Raw genomic sequence first — 17,505 nt, forward strand, 5'->3', positions numbered from 1 at the left:
TGGTATGTTTCTCTTTGCTGGATCATGTTTATAATATAGAAGAGCATTCTCCAACTTGGCACTCCCCAGATATGGTAGGGTATAACTCCCAGAGTTTTAAGCCTGCAGGAACACAGGCTTGTAATTTCAGAAGCTGCAGTCCCAACACAGCTAGAAAGTGCTAGTTTGTAGAAGGCTGAGCTAGGATCATAAATGTCAGGATTAGATGATGGTAGCTGAAGTTTTCTTCCAAAAAAACATGGATAAAGTCTCCCATTCTCCAAACTAAGCCTGGCCCGATTACAAAGGCCAAATGTTCCATCCCATAAGGCTTGGCTTGCTATGGGTTGAAAATCTGGCTAATAGCATGAGATAGAATTCATCATGACAACTGAGAGTTCATCTTAACCCATTCCTAATTATCAACATAATACAAATTTCCAGCATTTTGGTTGATGTGGAAGAATTCTGAAATATACTTCTTTTGGGGAGAGGAATGCACATAACAACTGGTACCCTCTACTAAGGGTAAACTCCCCACACCAAGAAGCAAGGGAGTATATAAAATAGATTAATACATCAGGCAAACTGGAGACTTCATAGAATAAAAAAAAATTAAATTAACAAAAACAAAACAAATCTTCAGTGGCACGTTAGACTAAAAAACATAACATAATTAGCCTTGGCTGGACATCAGTCACAAAGCTAAATCACAAAATAGACCTTTAGAACATTGGCATTTAGGTGCCCCACCCCCAGTTTGGAGTTGTGCATGCCTATATCTAATGAAATCAACAAATCAATCAATAAATAAATGATGTAACAGATATTTTCCCAGAATTAATAGAGAGGCAATAGAAATTCTGTAACATTCAAATAATTTAAGCAGGGAGGAAAGCTGTCAACTTATGTCTACATGGTGCCCAGTGACTGGTTGTGGGCACTGTACTCCATTGAACATGGGCAGTGTATGAACTCATGCATCCGCTGCCAAGTTCAGTTTCAGATTTACTTTGAAGAAGCTAGCAGCGTGGCTAATGAAACATCAGTGTATATTCACTTTCACACACAGAATTATCCTGAAGTAATTCATCAGTGACTAATGGCTGTGAATACCTGCATTCTATAATTAAATACCTCTATGAGGAGAAAATATTTTTGAAACCCCCAGACTGAACAAACGGTGTACCAAACAGTCAGCTCCTATCTACTTCAGCCTCTCTCTGTTAATGCAAAGGCCAGGATGTCATACCATGCTGGTTAAGATAAATCACCATTTAAAATCCATCTGTATGGACAAGATCAAGAGAAGGGCAGAAACATCAGTAATACGAATGTGTCCAGAACTCCTATATCAATTTAACCAGGTTTCAGGTAGCAGCATGGTAGCAAAATATCAGTGCATATTCACTGTTTCATGCTGTGTTAACTGGAAGTCATTACAGCACTGAATAATGTCCATGAAAACCTACATATTCTGAGTTGCTGGGTTGCTTCCCCTGCCATGTCTGCTCTGGGTCTGTCTTCAAAGGAGAAAATAGGGGATGAGAGAACAAAGAGGCTGGATTATCTGTTGTAACCCAAGGCTCAAGTCAGGAAATGGAGGTGGCAGCAGAACTAGATCCTGCAACATCTTTGAATTCTGCAGCTCCAATCAGTAATCTTAGATGCTGAACCTTAACTAGCACTACCACTGCCAAGTAGAGGTAGAGAGGGCTGAATGGCAGATGATACCAGACTGCAGGCTTGGGCTTCGTGGGAGAAACAAAGCCTCCCTCAGAATCAGAACTGTGAGGAACTGAGTGGGGTGACTGGGAAATCTCTCAGGCATTACAAAGGCTTACATTCATTTTAGCCAACCTTGTGCCCCTGCAGTTGCACCCTCTGCTTAAAAATCATTTTCATGGAAATACTGTTCTTCACTCAGGCTGTCATCACTCTTCTAACTCAGGGGTTTTCTCTAGCCTGTTAGTCTGTTTCTTGTGCACAGCTTTTGTTTGTTGGTTTTTGAAATTCTAAGCAGGGGAGGCACCAATCTGGCACATTTTGCAGCCCATTAATAGGAAACAGCCATTTCCACTGAGATTTTCCACAGACACCTCTCAGCTCAGTTTTCAGCAGATATGGCGCACTTAAAAGTATGAAGGGGTGGTGGCACAGCCCCACTAAGGGTAGTATTTTGTAATATCTGGACAGAAGTGCCAGGATTAAGAAAAAGGTGGGAGAACATCCTGCCACCACCTGGATAGTTGAGCAGGATCAGGCTGACTCCCTTTCATTGCACCAAGCTGTCTCTGAATATGTGGCTCACTGGATCTCCCTCTTACCACTCAGTTTGTCCCACACTTGCTTATAAACTGCTTGCTGTCTAATTTAGGTAACACCCCTGTTCTAGCCTGAACTATCTTCTTTCCAGTACAGTATTGCCTGACTTTAGACACAGGTACTGGCCTGAATAACTCTATGGCTATAGTGTCTCTTCACATATGTTTTACTAGATAGTAATTTTATTGTAGGGACCAGAAGGAGTCTCCTACTCCCAGGGCCGCAACTGGGGGGGGGGGGCAACCGGGGCATGTGCCCCAGGTGCTGCACTGGTGGGGCGCGAAAATGAGCGCTGAGGGGGTGCCAAAATGAGTGCTGGGGAGGCACCAAAATGGGTGCGGAATCCATGTTTGCCCCAGGTGACACAGACCCTAGTTGCGGCCCTCCCTACTCCTTCTGGTCCCTTGCACCTCTATGGGACAGAACATTCTCCTAGTATACATGGATGTGATGTTCATTTTCCATTTTTCACAAGGCTCTCATTAAAGAGAGAGTATTCCCAAGAGACTTAGAAAAATGACTAAACAAATGCTTAGAAAGATACCTGATCCAGAGTTAGGTAACTGTCTCATATGTTACTACATTGATGATCTGCTAATCCAGAGGGACATTAGAATGCTAAAATGTCTTCCTGTTGTGTAACTCTATACTAGAATTACAAATACATTATGTATTAGAAGAACTTTCTGTGCAATAAATTCATGTCACTGAGAGATCAACTCTGTGCATGCAATCTATAAACTGTGCAGAATTAGGAGCTGGATGGTTATTTTGGATGATTTCAGTATGACAAGTCTTGAATTTCTTTATCTGAATTATGTTAGAAATGAATTTCTTTATCTGAATTACCTTAGAAAACAGAATATAGTTAAGTGTTTTGGCATGTATTATGAATTTTATAATAAAATAAACAATAAATTTTATTATTTTATAATAAATAAATTTATCCCCTGTTCAGTACTATGTTGAAGTGTTTTTTTCAAAAGCCCCCTGAAGGGAAACTACATTCCAGTGTTATTTCAGGGAATATTGGTCCAATATATATAAAGGGTGCCTTTCATCTGTGGTCAATGTGTTTATGTACATATGTATGTATTCATTTAGCACAATTCATATGCACAATGCTTTAGAAGGAATAAAAGGTCCAGCCGCTGCCTCACAGTATTTATAATCTAATTGTGATATAAGTGAAAGAACAAAAGAAGTAGAGAGGGGTTAGACAAAGACATAAATAGGGAAGGAGATGTGATTGTTTCTCTCAAACCAACATGATATACATCTCATACTCTATAAATGTAGTTACTATGAGCGCTAGCTTATTCACATCTATCCATTTTGATCACTGATTGCTAGCACACTATCCTTACAGGCAAACAGTGTCAAGTACATTTAAATGCAATGGAGTAGGCACTGAATCTTTCTGCCTATAATTACTTTACCCATAATCTATGTCTTTTTTTTTTAAATGCCAACATACCAAGTACGACACAATTGAGATCTGGGCTAAAGTGATACTCAAGCCTGGACAAAGAAAGTATAATTAAACAGAGAGAGCTTTAGTGGGAAAATACTAAATTCTACAGATTCAAGCAATGACACAAAAGCAGTTCTGGTGAATTTGCTATTTCATGTAACTAGTGTTTTGTGGAACATTTGGAAACTTGCATTCTTCTTGGCATGCCAAGACAGATCCAAATTGGCAACACCATATCTATGCTGTATAAGTACAGATGTATAATGAGAAGATATAAAACATACAGTGTTTTACTGTATCTATTGTCTCTATACTATATCCTAAGCATGTGTCAGTACTCTGCATGGATTTCTGAACTGGGAGGTTACAGAAAGCAGTATGTTGGCTTGCAAAGTAATCCCTGGATCAGCAATCCTAGCTTATGTACAATAGCATCAGCAGTTTGGGCCCAAACTGAGCTTGTGCCATACTGGCCAGCATATGTCCAAACTGGCCAGTCCATCTTTACAATTATCAGACAATGCTGCATTTTACACAAGTGATAACTACTGTAAATCTATACCTTCTCTATATTACTAGAAGACATTACATGAAAGCGACAGACAAATGCTAAGGACCAATCTAAGGACTGATTTAGTAATGATAATGGAAGATGGAAAATTGCAATCTGGAATATACAAGGAATCAGTGGAGAATTTGGCATTTGGTAACATTCTGATTGAAAGGGTACAAGAAGTGATAATGGCCAAAAATTGGAAAGGACAATGCATCTTTATGCTGGGCAGGAATTTTGTCCTTCAGCAGGTCATTGAAGAATGTATGAAAGTCAGAAGTTTATTGTAAGTGTGTTGATTGAGAACAAGCATATGATAAAGTGAATAGACTTTTGCATGCATATGGAATTGAAGATTGGTTGTTGAATGTGGTAAGAGCTGTATATGGTAGAAATAAAGCACATATGAGTCTAAAAGGAAAGCTTAACAAAGGTATTTCCCATTGGTTGTTTAATATATTTATAGATAAATGTGTGAGAAATGCCTGTGGTAATGCTAAAGATATATGGTTGGGGATTTAATGTACACATACTTTGGTATGAAGATGCCATGTCAGGCTGAGAATCTGAGTGATGTGCTGCTAGTGTTAGATACCTTGAATATGTCATGCAGAGTATGCATCTGAAAATTACTCTATCAAAGACCAAGGTTTGAAAAGGGAGTGGAATTCTACATATATAATAGTTTAGTTTATGAACACGGGAAGAATGTTCACTAAAGATGGGATAGTGGCTGGAAAAATGTTAAAATGTGTCATTCTGGTAAAAAAGTACTATATAGTATGTCATATATTGTAAGGATGAAAGTTTGAAGAAACAAAAATAGCTTTATGCCCATCTTATTTTATGGAAGTGAGAATTGGGTATGTGAAGAGAAGCATAAAGGTGAATGCAGCAGGAATGGGCTATATAAAAGCATGAGTAGAAGAGATAAGGTCAAGAGTGAATGAGTGCTGAATGACCGTGGACTGAATACAAAAGAGAGTGACTGGTATGAAAGAAATACATTGAACTGGTTTGGTCATACAGACAGAATGAATGAGGCTCAAATCACAAAATAAATATAAAAGAAGAGTGAATGGGTCAAGAAGAAGGTGAAGAAAAGTCTTGGTTGAACAGAGTTAATGAAGTCCTCAAAACAAATAAACAAACAAGAAACACAAAATAGGTGATTAATGTCAAAAGACAATGAATGAATCAGTGTATGGACAAGGTGCCAGCATGCACAGCTTGGAAGGATAAAAAGTTATAGAGAGGTATAGTGATGGGGTTGGTGTAAACTAGTTGGTTTCCTTTCCTTTCCTTTCCTTTCCTTTTCTTTCTTCCTGGCTTAATTTATTTGACTTACTATTTCTTCTTCTTCTTCTGCACTTTGCATAACCCTGCTTACCCCAAAAGCAGTGTTATGCAAACAGTATTGTGTGTTGAGTATACATGAACATGATCCACAATGCAATAGGGGAAATGTAATGTCAAGCCAGGTGTGCTGTTGAAGACTCTGTTGCTGGATTGTGGAATCAAAAGGAAAGCTGATTTAGTACATACAAAATTCCAAAGACACACACACACACACACACACACACAGCATTTAACAGCCCCTTGCCAATTTACAGAGTATCATTCAGTACTCCTTTTTATTACTTTAGAAGTCAATTCGCAACTTGTTTCCTCTTTCCCTCGAACTTGATTAATTACCATGTTAACATAACTACTGTTCTCTTTCTTACAAATGGCCTCTCTCTAAAATGCTGCTCTTGCAAAATAAAACAGGAAAAAGCTTCTAGCTCTTTCTTTAGTACTGCAGCCCTGCCTAACCTTGCTATTTGTCAAATTTATGGTCTTTTCCAATAAAGCTTGTGTGAATATTATAGCAGATCAGATAAAATAAAGAAGTGGGGGGTGGCTCTTTAACTGATCCTTCTAGGTCTAGGGGAATTTTTCCCGCTTTTTTCTTTCCCCATCGGCTTGGTAAATATTACATTTAAATGTACGTGTTGGTATTTGATAACTCAATTTGTTGATCATGTACACTAGTTCAGAGAGATTGCATTGCTTACTGATTAATTTCTATTCCCTGGTTGTACCCCCCACCCCATGTCCAAAACCACATTAAGGCATTAATCTAAAAAGAAGCCTCCCCTTGAGCAACATTTTGAGAGTATAATAACCAAGTAGCAAATACCATAGGCTTTTCTCAAAGCTGCCATTCATTTCAATGGGACATTTGCTCAAGACTGAATGGTGTGAGCACAAGGCTAAATAGTTCGTAATGTTTTTAAAAATGCATACTAGTCAAATAAAAAAGGATTTATACTAGCTCTTCCTCTTATAGTATGGTCTTTAGAAAGTGCAAATAGTAGAGTCCTACCTAGCTACAAATGCATCATGAACAGAGATGCAAAAATCTGCTAAGCCCAGGATATTTCCTTACAAGGAGTCAAACCATTGATATATCTGGCCCACTACTAATTGGTTCAAGGTGGTAAGACGTCAAGCATGATGGATGGACTTTTTAAAAATTAGATCTTGGAGTCTACTGGGCAGAGCTAACTTTCACTTTACTCAGAGTCTAGGAAGACTAGGACAAGTTATAAAATACCCATGAATAAGTTGGAGGGTGGGGTGTATTATTATTTATTTTACTAAGATTATTTTAAACCCACCATTTAAAATGAATTAACCTCACAAAACAGTGTACTAGAGAAACGTAAGAAGTGAGGAAACTACAGATTAATCCACATGGTAACTTTTGCAAAAGGACATTAAGCAAACAAAACACAGCAAGTAGTTAAATAACAAGTCCCTCTTTTGGGGGAGATGGGCGGTAACAAAATTTGAATAATAAATAAATAAATATAAATAAATAAACAAGACATTGATTTCTTTTTTTAAGTTTTAAAGAAATATTTAAAGAAGAACTATGAGGAACTGTGTAGTTCTTGGGAAGGAAATTTCCTCAGATGTGAGCCCATCACTGAAATGACCATGTCACTGGTATCCACCTTTCTTATTTAAATTCTAATAGAATTTCAAAGCTAATCACAAAATCTGGCCAAAATGGAAATTAAAAAGTAGATTTTTGAAACATTTGAATGTGAACAGTAGTCTGTTTTCAAAACAGCATAGGAAGGATATAATTATCACGGAACAATACTCTCTGGAGAACATAAATTTGTGACCCAAATATTCTTGATGCTAGGGCCTTACTGGTCATTACTAGTGCTTATTTTATTTTAAAGAGAATCAAAACATAAGTTTGCCTCATCCTACAGAAGTGACTATCTGAGGTTTAGGAAGAATTGCCAACTTATATGAAGTTTTCTTTCTTTCTAATTAGGTTCATCACTACCCCAAGTGCAATGCTGTGATACACTCTATTGTCTAGATTACTTGGGTTAAGTTCGTATTTGGTAATATTCTTTTCAGCTTTGTAGCATGCAAATCTTAGCTCCTCCTTTAAAAAGTATTATTTGAGGCCTTATATTTATTGGAAAAAACCCAGCAAAGACTGAAATATGGAATGCCAGATCTCATCATTTTTCCAAAGAGCAATAAGCATGATACATGGTTTGTGGCCCTACATATCTTGTGGGGGAAGGCTAAGCAGAAAGAAAGTGACTGATCCAAGAATAGCTGGTGAGTAGAAATCACAACTTAATTGACCTAGCCCTACTTTACCACAATAGCTGGGAAAGGAGCAAGAAGAAAACCATGGGCTAGAGTCCATCTTTTTCTTTGTTTAACAGGACTAGATGACTCAAGGCTGCAGGGGCAAAGCAGTAATGTGACCCCTCCAAATGGAGTAGGACTGGGATTTGGGGAAAACAGTCATTTGCAGAAAACCTGAAGGTCCGGAGAACCCAGCCACAAAGCAATCCAAGAATTCCATGCAGTCATTCTGGTGGAACAATTTCTGGCATCACAAAAGAGGGAAATGAATAGAGAGGCCCAGATAAACTTTTGTGTGTGAACTTTCTCACACTCTTAAGTTTTTCTAGAAAATTTTACTTAATCAATAGGTTTTTCTGAGTAACTTTCCATGTATTTCAGCAATTAAGCAACAGGATTAATTGTTTGTGTGTCTTTAAAAAATGCTGATTTTCATATAACATCTCCCAAAGTACATTAAATTGTGAGGATACCCCTAGAGAAGAATGACAAAGAGCTGCAGATTTCATTCCCTGCTGCCAACTATTAAAAGGAAATCACAGTTCATTTTGTTGTTTTTGTTTCCAACAAATCTATATTATTTTTAATTCAAAACTGTACTTATTTGCTATAAATACATCATTCAGATAGCCTTTTTGAATGTTCAGTCCCAGGTCTGTACAATCTGGCATTTGTTATCCTGTAGACCACCAGACAAGAATGCTACGCAATACAGTTTTTGTAGGATATTCAGCTCCTGGATTTTTGTAACACATTTTGGCTTAGATCCAACAAAGCAGAAGGGTATGGGATGCCACATTCTTGCACAATCTAGCAGATGGTGCAGAACGCTGGAAGTGATCTGTAGATCAATGGCTCAGTCATCAGCAGCATCTGTGCCATGATTTGTTGTGATTATTACAGTGTATTTTTCCCATGCTGAACTGGGAAAGTTTAACTCGGGGAAGAAGTGGTGGGCTAGTTTGTTTTTTAAACACTATATAAGCTAGTGATTCTAAATATACAGGACATTACACTATTAAAAAGGAAATACTGGAAAATAATCAACGGTTTGCAAGTCATATGACCATTGATGCGAAGTGATTAATATTGCTGTTTCAGCAAATGCAATCATTACCTTTTTAATTAACCTCTTCAACCTTCTGAACCTTCTACTTTTGTTATACATTAGCCTTTCACAGTTTTGTAGTTGTTCACATTTGATTAGGGTAAAAAAAAACCAAATGAAAAATATTTTTCCAATTTGTAAAATAATCCTTGCGTCTTACAAATTAGAAGGCATTGTACATGTTTGAGAAGGAAGGGTGTTATAAATCAGATCTAGGACACATATTTTGAACTGTGGCTTTGTTCCCACCTCATTTTTATTTTGGCAGCTTACTGTTCGTTAATAGCTCTGGCTACGAGGATGCTGGCTTTTCAAAATTTCTCTCTCACCCTAATTATAATTACAATGTATAAATCACTCAATGATCAATTATACAAATCTTAGGTTCATGCATTATTTAACCTAGCATTTGAATCCACCCAACAGGAGCCCAGGAAATTCCAAAGGCTCTTTCTCTTTATATGCAGACAAGCATTTTGTGAGCATAGTAATTCCAAGTATAAAAATGCAAAAGACCAAATGTCTCCTTAAATATGAAAACATTTAAGGGAAGTGACATCATCAAAACTGAATATGGCTCTATCCCTATTACTGCCCTATTTAGTAAGTATAGGATTGTAATTCAGCCTTCATTATTGGTTTATTCAGTAAAATTCTGCAGTACTACTAATAAAGTAGGCTCAAAAGAAGAGTCTAAATAACATATTCAGTTTGTTGTACATTTGCTATAAATTTAATTTTATCACAGAATTCTAAAATATTCATCCATAATACATACAATAAAATGCATAAAATGCCAAAGAAAGAGAGTGATTCAATAATTGATCAGGATTCAACAGGAATTCAAGATAGCAATCAAAGAGAATATTTGTACCTCAGGGTTGAGCTGTGGAGTCCTTGGTGCCTTCTGAGCCTTGTTTTCTTGCAGATGTTTCATTGCCAGACTAGGCAATATCTTCAGTGCGAAAAGTAAGTACGTTTACTTTAGAGGTAAACAACATTTATATACCATTCAAAAAAGACAACAGAAAAGCTAAAAGACCAGAACACCTCCTCAATCAACACCCAGATATGCGAAGATTAACACCAGGATTAACACCAGATGAACAATCAAGAGTACACAATACCCTAATCAAGAAACAAGCAGCAAACAACCACCTAATCAAGGAACTACCAAGGAGGGAACAACACCTCCACCAACACGAGCAGGGCAAGCCACTGTATATAAACAGAGAGCAAACCCCACTCCCTTTTCACACTGAAGATGTTGCCTAGTCTGGCAATGAAACGTTTGCAAGAAAACAACAAGGCTCAGAGAGCACCAAGGACTCCATAATTCAAGATAGCCATTGATAGTACTGTAAAGTACTGGCAGTGGAAAAAAGCAGCACTACAGGATAATATAAAGTTCCTTTTATACAGATCAGTCTACACCAGTTTGACTTCACCAAGTTTGTCCAAATTCCACAATCCCTGAGTAGCATGGTCAGAGGAATGGGTTAGGAATTGACGTCCAATATATCTGGACTTAGATTTCCACCAGTGGTTGGGAAAGATTGAATAAGATGGTGGGCAAGGAGAGATGATTCGAGTGTAAGACCTCATTGGGGATCTGTTCCACTTGCCAGGAACTATAAACTATGTAGACAACTCTAGGATCTTGTTCCCCCCAGGCCTTTGCCCATGACTAATTAAGTTTGGGCTAATCAGGATATGTATTATAGTGCTAGAATTGTTGGGTGTGAGACATATAGAAGAAAGATGTGAAGCAAGACCCCAGTACAGTGGTATTTTTCATGCAAAATTTCTCAAGCCAAAGATATCTTGGGATAGAGCTAGGGAAGATAACATTTGTTTAAAATCTTGGAGAACTGCTACTAGGCAGGGAGGTAAACTTGAGGCTGCAATCCAAAACTTGGCAATCCAAACAGCCTAACAAAAACAAACAATGAGGGTTATCAAAATTGCGATTCAGCAAGGGCCACAGATAGTGCAATGTCAACATAAAGCAGCCACCTACATTTCTTCCTAGATTATGTTAAGATTATGTGCAATTTCTAGATCTGTGTGCTTTATTAAAATTGGCATTTGTGGCACACACATAGGCATGCAATATAACTAAGAATTGATTGTTAATGTAAAGTGCTGGATTAGTTACTCATAAGCATCACAGAAAGAAGCTGAGCAAGAGAACACCCAGCAGAATTTGAATACTTGCTTGCAGTTATCTGAATACTTGTTAAAATACCCCCAAGTACTTGGATGACAATTGCATTCATCCCTCTCCTGAAATGGAAAATCTGTTTCCTCTCACAGTGACCCAGAATCATAGCACTGAGCTAGCTCAGCTATGGCCAGTGGTTTTCTAAATACAGAGAGTAGGGATGAAAAAGCACAGGAATATCTCCTGGTATTTTGGAGAGGACTTGGGCAAGATGTCTTCAATGGGACCATCTCCATGGGATTTCTATCATAGCCCCAGGGTTATCCAAGGTGGTGGCAAAAAAACAAGATGAGAGGGGCAACTATGCAATTGAAGCCTGTCCTTTTCGAATGCACCTCAACTTCACACAGCCTTACAAAAGAGTGGGGCTTCAATTGTTCAATTCTACCTTTATATCCACTTGCTTCCCTTTTGCCAGATCAAGAATTAAAGGCTAAGGAAAGCTGCTACTGCTTTTTTCTTATTACCACTCTTATGATATTGAGGGCCTTTGAGCAGCAAGCAGAGCTAGGGGATAAGAGGTCAAAACGGAGCCCTTGCCTAGGTCTGCACGTTATCTAAGAAATGGGTAGTTCATTACTATGCTAGTAGCAATTCCTACAAAGCCTGTGGGAGGTAATAATACAGTATGAGTCACACCTACAATCATAAGCTTATAATACACTTATAGCTACTGCATGCTAAGATTTTAAAACACTCTCTTTCAAAGAGCATTAATATAAGATGGGGCAGATTCATGCTAACAGTCACAGCTGTGATTGCAGCTATGACAATGATTGTGACAATGACTGCAGTGAAACATGCACGGGTCAGAAATAGCAGTGGCAACCTTTGCAACAACCATTGCTAGTAACAGTTCTTTCTTTTTTTGTCTGCTAATTAAAAAAAAAAGAAGTGAGGGGAGGAACTCTCAATGTTGTTTTCAGAAAACAAATTTAAGGTGCCATTAACTGCTCTGTATTTGCATAATTTTTGTACATTAATTATTCCTTAATAACGAATCAAGAATAGAAAAGACAGAATGCAGAATACTTGTGCAGATTTGTAGCTTTTACTGCTGGCACATCAAGCCATATTAATGTTACATAGTAGAAGCCTACTGCAGGTAGCATCAGACCATCAATTTTCCCTATTTTCTATTTGACTTGCTAATTTTCCATTTGTTGCTTGAAAACAATGAATGTGATAAGGAAATCCACTATTCAAATCCGATGACAAACTAAACTTTGCTGGATTGCCTTAGGAAAGCCACATTCCCTCAGCTTTAGACTTTCCACCCTTACTGTAGGACACCAATCTATCATTCAGGTTGCTGGTAAGAATTACAATGAAATACAACACGTGAAGTTTTTTAAACTCTGCAAGGTACTACATAAATGGCTCTAAAAGTACACTGAGGTGCCTTTCCATTACTTGAGAAAACGTATCACATATTATCCACTAACTTTCTACCAGCATTTGCATGTCTTACAATTTCCCCATTTGTTTTCTCATGTTTAGTAAGCATTTTACCAAGCTACACATTCATCTGCTTGCTTTAACATTTCAGTTGCTTATGTATGTACAGCAATAGTTCACTCCATTTTTCCTGTCAGACACTACCAGGGACTTTAACAAATTGATTTTCTGATCCATATTCCTTGTTGCATCATATAGGGCAAGTCTCCTTGTCCCTGTGCAAGGAAAGCCCACTGTTTCCAGAGAAAGTGCCTGCATATCACTGTCTGTATCTCATCATTTAACCCATTACAGAGGCAGCCAGAAAATAGTTTTAGCGGCTTTTCTGGAAGTGGGGTTTTCCCACTAACCCCATTCCAGAAACTGTGTGTGGGCAATGCTGGACATACTGATGCACATGGAGAATGCAGCCTGAAATGAGGTGTTCCTTATTGACAAACCGGTGGTTCCAATTTGTGTTGTTGGTTTCCTGCAGGATTGCCCCCTTTCATATGATCTCTGACCTGTTCTCCACCCTTCAATCCTCTTTTGGCAGTGAGGGAGACTGGAACCTCAGGTTCTGCAGCCCAACCCATTTGTTTTTTTAAAAAAAGAGGTTGGTCTACCAGTGGACCCAAAGGGTGCAAAGCCGTGAAAATCACTAGACCTATGTTTCTCAGCCTTGGCCACTTGAAGATGTGTAGACTTCAACTTAAAGTTGCTGAGGTCAAGAAACACTGTTTTAGGCAGTAAAGAGGCAGTGTTGGTAATAAATATGACAGCTTTTAGAACGGGAGTAGTTATTTTTTAAGCTGCTTTAAAGGGTAAAGTAAGCATAGCAAAAATAAAGAAGTCTTCAGAAGATTTGCAACAAATGGTTCTAATAAACTACCACTGCATGTTCTTAACATGTTTAATTACTTAAAAATTTTGCTCAGCAACCTAATTGCTGTTGGTGTGGGCAAGTGAAACACATTCCCATGATTTGTGCCCTCTGATTCATCTAGCACTGAAATGGAGCCTTAGAAGGGGAAAATGAAAAGCCCAGCAGCCTTCATACAATGTCCCATGGGTAGCAGAAACAGAATCAAACTGTGGACATACTTTATGTGAATCAATGAACAGTAGTGAAACACGTCATTTACAAACCCTCATTTGGAAAACGCAGTCAGAGAAGTTCACATCTGTTACAAAAGCAGGCATGCATTTAATCTTCTCTCTCCACATTCATTCATTATTTTAAGAGCATTTTGATAAGCAACATTAATACTGTAAAAGAATGACTGCCACAGACTGGCAGCTTGCTGGATATGAGGAAAGGAGAAAGAAGCATTATTTCTTTCTTTAAGTCTCACCCTGTTAATTCTTGATAATAAGAGTAATAGCATAAAAGATGTATGTTTCCTTATTAATAGAGGGTTTTTGACAGTAAAAGGCTATCATTGAGATTTTTTTTTCCAAATGCATCATGTCTTAGTTTCTATGCTTTGCTATTGAAAATCTGCTGTCTCCACAGTACTTGGCCTAAAACGGCAACAGTTGCCAGAGTTTCAGAGATATATGTTGTGTTTATATTTGCAGCTGGGAACCAGAAAATGCAAAAACACTTTTCCACAGAGGAGTCCACTATTTCACAGAGTATTGCTCAAGAAATATTCCCTTCTACCCAGTTTGAAACTAGTTTAATACTAGCATTATGGAAAATAGATTGATTTAAATAATCTCAAGGTTGTACATGCCCCTTCACTGCATCATTCTTGTCTGTAGTGTGTGCAAATCAGTATAAATCCAATCTTTTGCTGTCCATGTTAGCCAGGCAGAATTCCAATTATTTTTTTTTAATGTAAGTCCATTTAAAATATGTATTTGTATTTATTTTTTGTTTGCAACTTTCCTTAAAATATGGAGCTTCCATATGCAAGTTCTTCAATTCTCTAAAGTTTAGATGTAAATTCCCAAAGCAACCTTTTTAATTAAAATTACTTTGATGTCATTCTTTATTAAGCAGAGTTAAGCTTTTTAATATACATTTCCCCAATATAAGCTCTCAAGCACTTTCACATTTGACTATTACCGCAGGAAGTTTTCAGAAACATACATTATTTTTCAGATGCATTTCCACAAACAAGTTGCAAAGCATGGTGAAAAGAAGCATTAGCAATCTAGTTCAATGCTGCTGTTTATGCCATAGCAGAATCTGTTCTGTAAAACCACAGAAATCCATATCTAAACAATTTTTAGCTCTTTAAGTATAAGCTGAACTTGGGTTTTTACTCCGTGTCTAAAACCTACAGTGCAAAAAGTGGAAATACACATGATCCTGCAGAAACTCTATGCAGACAGTACCAAAAGAAACAGTTACTTGAATACTATTTGCACTTATGCTCTCAAAGGCAAGGTATGACTAAGAATACTATTAAATGTGGCAGAGACTTTAAAGAACATGAATAATGATTAGCTATTCAGGTAGTTCACTGTGGAGAAGAAGGGCATCCAGAGTAGATTAGTGGATCAGTAAATATATAGAGTGTCAAAGCTCCACATATTTGACATTTGAAGAACAAAGCTATCCATCAATGTCCTGGATGCAGATCGATCAAACAGAATGCTGCTCCTGAAAACCTAATAGTATGATAATAATAATGTAGCCACAAAGCCTCTAGTCTATAATTGACTGCTTCCACTTCAGGCTAGCATGTCGAAAACAGTGACTAATGTTCACCTAAAGGTTCCACTTGCAGTGGATGACAATCAGTTCACCTCACACTATTCTAAGCAGAATGACTGTATGCGATAATGGACAATAGATGGAATAAAGGAGGAGAAAACCTATTTAGCAGGGCTATGCAGGGCTCCAGACTTGAAGGCAAAATGTGATTTGGAGCATGCATGGGCATAGCATGTTGGGAAGACCTTAAAGCAAAGATATCTGTTCCTGAGACTGCACATCAGCTACAGAGACAGGCCCTCAAGCCCAAGAGAAGGCACAGCTGCTAATAGATACTACATGCATGCTCATATGATCAATGAGTCACATTTTGCCCTTTGTAATCCCAATCTCTGCACAGCCCTTCAGTTGAAACATGGTTGTCCACAGAGAGGCCACTAGAAAAAAAATCTAAAATAAATTGATTTTTTAAACATGAATAGGAATTTATTTAAATACGAAACACAGTGCCTAGCTGCAAATGAAAACAAAGTTTCTCCCAGTGTAGCTAAAAGAAATAAATGTAAAAGTAAATGCTTACTAACGATGGAGTTCAAAACACTGATAAGGGAAGGAATTACTTTTGTTCATACTAGAGGAACATAGCCTGAATCCCCAAAGACATAATCCCCAGTTTGGGGTACAGTCTCTAAAGCCCCTCCCAAAGTTGCCACCAATCCTAATACAATACGATGCGATACGATGCAATAGTAATGTTACAACATATTAGCTACAGTAAAGGTAAAGGTAAAGGTTTCCCTTGACGTAAAGTCCAGTCGTGTCCGACTCTAGGGGGCGGTGCTCATCTCCATTTCTAAGCCGTTAGAGCTGGCGTTGTCCGTAGACACTTACGGGTCATGTGGCCAGCATGACGACACGGAACGCCGTTACCTTCCCGCCGAAGCGGTACCTATTGATCTACTCACATTTGCATGTTTTCGAACTGCTAGGTGAGCAGGAGCTGGGACTAGCAATGGGAACTCACCCCGCCGTGCGGTTTCGAACTGCCGACCTTCCGATCGACAGCTCAGCGGTTTAACCCGCAGCGCCACAGTACCTTTAATTAATCACTTGGCAATTAGACAGACTAACAAATGGAGCAAACAAATAAAGTTAATTCACTTTCAATTTGAATTAAGCTGAAACTCAATTCAGTTTAGGCATTGTCCTGTCTTCATTCTTAACTTCTTCACTATGCATGAAGCCAGTGAAGATGGTCAGTGAAAAAGTACAACTTCTGAACATGCCAGAGACCATCAATCAAGCTCTTGCTGCCTCCAAAGTCTTCCAAAACTATGCATGCTGTCCCAAACAGCCCCAATAAAAAAATTCGAGTACAAGCTCAGATGGGCTTCTGCAGTTGTTGAAGCAACTGGTCTGCCTTGGCAGTCTCTGTTGTCTTGCAGACAACACGGCAGCTTTTTCTGATGACTGAGTTCTCCAGCTGCTCTTTACTGCGTTCCCCATGGATGTCCACCTGCCAGACTGCATGGCCTGCTACGCTTCAGCCTTATGCTGTATGATTCCTTCGTATGAGGTCTCAACAGCACAGCTCCCAAATACTGATTCCTAAGAGATTAATTTGAGAGGTTTAAGTCCTTTTTTTCCCCTGATCCTCTGCATTTCTCCTAATTTAGGTTTCAAAAATGGGCAAAATATCAATAAAAGCAACCTCTGTGTCTCTGTTGGCCTGGGAACTTGTCACTTGAGTAAGGGGAATATACTGTAGGATCACACTGGATAGTACTTAATCAAGAATGCTTGATCTCCTTATCCATCATTCTATATAAAAAGAGGACAAATTATTACTCTGTACTTTGTGTTCAATAATTATTGTTTTTTGCTAACTGTCATTTGTTTTGGACTATCACAATATCATTTCCATCAATATCATGTATGAACAGAAGCCTGCCAAATAACAACCTTTTAAGTGCAGCCTTAACTTCTATAACTTGAAAGCTACAATCCACAAACCACTTACTCCAGAGTAATTAACTGAAATAAAGGAGCTGCTTCAAACTAAATGGTT

The 17,505-nt window shown here is 38.2% G+C and overlaps 1 protein-coding gene across 1 annotated transcript in view; it reads right to left on the reverse strand.

Moving 5' to 3' along the window:
- GFRA1 (GDNF family receptor alpha 1) overlaps positions 1-17,505 on the reverse strand; it is a 256,846-nt gene that overhangs the window by 104,773 nt on the left and 134,568 nt on the right. The gene's annotated exons all lie outside the window — the stretch shown is intronic.

This window comes from Candoia aspera, chromosome 6, assembly GCF_035149785.1.
Source record: "Candoia aspera isolate rCanAsp1 chromosome 6, rCanAsp1.hap2, whole genome shotgun sequence".
Classification (NCBI taxonomy): domain Eukaryota; kingdom Metazoa; phylum Chordata; class Lepidosauria; order Squamata; family Boidae; genus Candoia; species Candoia aspera.